Source organism: Oncorhynchus clarkii, chromosome 6 (genome assembly GCF_045791955.1).
Source record: "Oncorhynchus clarkii lewisi isolate Uvic-CL-2024 chromosome 6, UVic_Ocla_1.0, whole genome shotgun sequence".
Taxonomy (NCBI): Eukaryota; Metazoa; Chordata; class Actinopteri; order Salmoniformes; family Salmonidae; genus Oncorhynchus; species Oncorhynchus clarkii.
In genome coordinates, this window is record NC_092152.1 from 18,199,600 (window position 1) to 18,204,757 (window position 5,158).

A 5,158-nucleotide genomic window follows, 5' to 3' on the forward strand; every position below is an offset into this window, starting at 1 on the left:
CATTTTTCTGCTCTCATGGACGAAGCACATCACACAAGAATATAACAAACAATTACTTGGTCATTAATAGACAGAATAACTACATTATCACAAATGCAACATGAGAAGGTTAATTATAAATTACTTTTATAAAAAAAAAAACGGACTGACACCTATTGAAAGTCCATTCAGAACAAGAGAAGCACAGAGGGACATTTCCTTGATCACATTTCAAGTACAGTATAACACAGCTCTGAACCATCTGCTAATAATGACGACCACCCGCTGGCAGAATTGTAGAGGAGATATCTACAGGGGATATCTACAATCCTATCCAATTAGTTGCACATTTAATAAAAAATTAGTAGCATTACGAAATGGAGCACAAAAACACACGGAAGAGGAAAAAATATTAATAAGCTGCAGATCTAGCTATGGTCACAGCACTAACACTGTTCTAGTACACAAGCAAATATGGCACCCTGTCTACCATCTTAGATGTTTCCAAAAATATATCACTAGAATTCAATACAAACAACATATTGCTGGTGAAGAGCATCATTTGCCCCCCCCTGAATAAGTGTTGATATGAAATAGGCATAGATAGCTGTAGATGCATTTCAAAATGGAAGCAATAACACAGGGGAGGCACATTGGCATTGCAGGGATGCGCAAATGTGCACAGATGAGATGGTTCAAGTCAGTTCCAAATCTCCCAACATTCCTTCCTACACTTGCTGGAATCATATTAAATTATACATTAGAATTCCATAGTTAGGTTACACCAGGGATCATCAACTAGATTCAGCTGCAGGACTATTTTTTTGTTGAGTACATTTTCAGGGGGCCGGAACATAAATACTAATAATTTGTAGACTGCAAATTGACTGCAAGAAGCCTCAACATGTTGTTTTTAAGTTATATATATTTATATTAAAATCACTGGAAAAATATATATATATACACAGTACCAGTCAAAAGTTGACACACGTTCTCATTCAAGGGTTTTTCTTTTACTATTTTCTACATTGTAGAATAATAGTGAAGACATCAACTATGAAATAATACACATGGAATCATTTAGTAACCAAAAGTGTTTAACAAAGCAATATATTTTAAGTAGCCACCCTTTTGCCTTGATGACATCTCTGCACTCTTGGAATGCTTTTCCAAAAGTCTTGAAGGAGTTCCCACATATGCTGAGCACATGTTGGTTGATTTTCCTTCACTCTGCGATCAAACTTATCCCAAACCATCTCAATTGGGTTGAGTGAAGTCAGGTGATTGTGGAGGCCAGGTCATCTGATTCAGCATTCAATCACTCTCCTTGGTCAAATAGCCCTTACACAGCCTGGAGGTGTGTTGGGTCATTGACCTGTTGAAAAACAAATTATAGTCCCACTAAGGGTAAACCAGATGGGATGGCGTATCGCTGCAGAATGCTGTGGTAGCCATGTTGGTTAAGTGCGCCTTGAATTCTAAATAAATCAGACTGCCCTTGAAGAAACTTTCAAAGTCCTTGAAATTTTCCTGATTGACTGACCATGTCTTAAAGTAATAATGGACGGTCGTTTCTCTTTGCTTATTTGAGCTGCGGTTGCCATAATATGGACTTGGTCTTCTACCAAATAGGGTGGTCTTCTGTATACCACCCCTACCTTGTCACAATACAACTGATTGGCTCAAACGCATTAAGGAGGAAATAAATTGCACAAATTAACTTAACAAAGCACACCTGTTAATTGAAATGCATTCCAGGTGACCTCATGAAGCTGGTTGAGAGAATGCCAAGTGTGCACAAAGCTGTAAACAAGGCAAAGGGTGGCTACTTTGAAGAATCTCAAATATAACATTTTGATTTGTTTAACACTTTTTTGGTTACATGATCCCATATGTGTTATTTCATAGTTTATATGTCTTCACTATTATTCTACAATGTAGAAAACAGTAAAAATAAAGGAAAACCCTGTAATTAGTTGTGTCCAAACTTTTGACTGGTAGTGTGTATACACAAACACACACTTTTTTCCCCCAGAGAAAAATAAATATCTAAAAACGTCCTCTCACTGTCAACTGTGTTAATTTTCACCAAACTTAACATTGGTAAATATTTGTATGAACATAAGATTCAACAACTGAGACAAACTGAACAAATTCAACAGAAATTGAATAATGTGTCCCTGAACAAAGCCCTCACCCTCCGATCCAACAGGTCCCAGACGTGCTCAATGGGATTGAGATCCGGGCTCTTTGCTAGCCATGGCAGAACACTGACATTTCTGTCTTGCAGGAAATCACGCGCAGTATGGCTGGTGGCATTGTCATGTTGGAGGGTCATGTAAGGATGAGCCTGCAGGAAGGGTAACACATGAGGGAGGATGTCTTCCTTGTAACACACAGCGTTGAGATGACAACAAGCTCCGTCCGGTGATGCTCCAAATCGATCCCGCTCCAGAGTACAGGCCTCGGTGTAGCACTTCAACGAAAAACGCAAATCCGACCATCATCCCTGGTGAGACAAAACCGTGACACATCAGAGAAGAGCACTTCTTGCCAGTCCTGTCTGGTCCAGCGACGGTGGGCTTGTGCCCATAGGCGACGATGTTGCCAGTGATGTCTGGTGAGGACCTGCCTTACTACAGGTCTACAGGCCCTCAGTCCAGTCTCTCTCAGCCTATTGTGGACAGTCTGAGCACTGACGGAGGGATTGTGCGTTCCTAGTGTAACTCGGGCAGTTGTTGTTGCCATCCTGTACCTGTCCCGCAGGTGTGCTGTTCGGATGTATTGCTCCTGTGCAGGTGTTACACGTGGTCTGCCACTGCGAGGACGAACAGCTGTCCGTCCTGTCTCCCTGTAGCGCTGTCTTAGGCGTCTCACAGTAAGGACATTGCAATTTATTGCCCTGGTCACATCTGCAGTCCTCATGCCTCCTTGCAGCATGCCTAAGGCACGTTCACGCAGATGAGCAGGGACCCTGGACATCTTTCTTTTGGTGTTTTTCAGAGTCAGTAGAAAGGCCCCTTTCGTGTCCTAAGCTTTTATAACTGTGACCTTAATTGCCTACCGTCTGTAAGCTGTTAGTGTCTTAACGACCGTTCCACAGGTGCATGTTCATTAATTGTTTATCGTTCATTGAACAAGCATGGGAAACAGAGTTTAAACCCTTGAAGATCTGTGAAGTTATTTGGATTTTTACAAATTATCTTTGAAAGACAGGGTCCTGAAAAAGGGATGTTTCTTTTTTTGCTGAAGGGGGGGGGGGGAAAATTAAACCACTAATGGGCCAGGTGGAAATTATAGGCAATTAGCAAGACACCCCTAATAAAGGAGTGGTTCTGCAGGTGGTGACCACAGACCACTTCTAAGTTCCTATGCTTCCTGGCTGATGTTTTGGTCACTTTTGAATGCTGGCGGTGCTTTCACTCTAGTGGTAGCATGAGACGGAGTCTACAACCCACACAAGTGGCTCAGGTAGTGCAGCTCATCCAGGATGGAACATCAATGCGAGCTGTGGCAAGAAGGTTTGCTGTGTCTGTCAGCGTAGTGTCCAGAGCATGGAGGCGCTACCAGGAGACAGGCCAGTACATCAGGAGACGTGGAGGAGGCCGTAGGAGGGCAACAACCCAGCAGCAGGACCGCTACCTCCGCATTTGTGCAAGGAGAAGCAGGAGGAGCACTGCCAGAGCCCTGCAAAATGACCTCCAGCAGGTCACAAATGTGCATGTGTCTGCTCAAAAGGTCAGAAACAGACTCCATGAGGGTGGTATGAGGGCCCGACGTCCACAAGTGGGGGTTGTGCTTATAGCCCAACACCGTGCAGGACGTTTGGCATTTGCCAGAGAACACAAAGATTGGCAAATTCGCCACTGGCGCCCTGTGCTCTTCACAGATGAAAGCAGGTTCACACTGAGCACGTGACAGACGTGACAGTCTGGAGACGCCGTGGAGAACGTTCTGCTGCCTGCAACATCCTCCAGCATGACCGGTTTGGCGGTGGGTCAGTCATGGTGTGGGGTGGCATTTCTTTGGGGGGCCGCACAGCCCTCCATGTGCTCGCCAGAGGTAGCCTGACTGCCATTAGGTACCGAGATGAGATCCTCAGACCCCTTGTGAGACCATATGCTGGTGCGGTTGGCCCTGGGTTCCTCCTAATGCAAGACAATGCTAGACCTCATGTGGCTGGATTGTGTCAGCAGTTCCTGCAAGAGGAAGGCATTGATGCTATGGACTGGCCCGCCCGTTCCCCAGACCTGAATCCAATTGGGCACATCTGGAACATCATGTCTCGCTCCATTCACCAACGCCACGTTGCACCACAGACTGTCCAGGAGTTGGCGGGTGCTTTAGTCCAGGTCTGGGAGGAGATCCCTCAGGAGACCATCCGCCACCTCATCAGGTCATGCCCAGGCGTTGTAGGGAGGTCATACAGGCACGTGGAGGCCACACACACTACTGAGCCTCATTTTGACTTGTTTTAAGGACATTACATCAAAGTTGGATCAGCCTGTAGTGTGGTTTTCCACTTTAATTTTGAGTGTGACTCCAAATCCAGACCTCCATGGGTTGATAAATTTGATTTTCATTGATAGTTGTGCGATTTTGTTGTCAGCACATTCAACTATGTAAAGAAAAAAGTATTTAATAAGAATATTTCATTCATTCAGATCTAGGATGTGTTATTTTAGTGTTCCCTTTATTTTTTTGAGCAGTGTATAATGGGCTTCTTAAATTCACTTCCAGGCCGCAAGCTGGACTGGGGACCGCCGGTTTGAGACTCCTGGTTCAGATAAGGAGCATCAAAGTGGATGACAAGCCTTAAGGAGGGTATATGCGATAGTTGGGAGTCTTTGTGGGCGAGGAAGACATATCTAGAACCACAAAAAAAAAAAAAAAAACCTATCAAGAAGTGCGGTTTAGAAACTGCACATTAGCGACGAAGGATCTCCACAATCATCTTGTCAGTATCTGGCTGTACTGTAGATTCCTGAAGTAGCTCACGACAAATCAAGTCCATAGAAATAAATCTACTAGTACAGCCTCTCCCTTGCAGTTAGTAGAGCTCTGGAAACTTTCCCATAGCTCAAGTTAAGTTGTCTTTTTGTCCCAATGTTTTAACTTCAACACTCTTTATAATTGCGTACATTTGTCTTTAAATAAAAAATGCCATGCAAATATCACA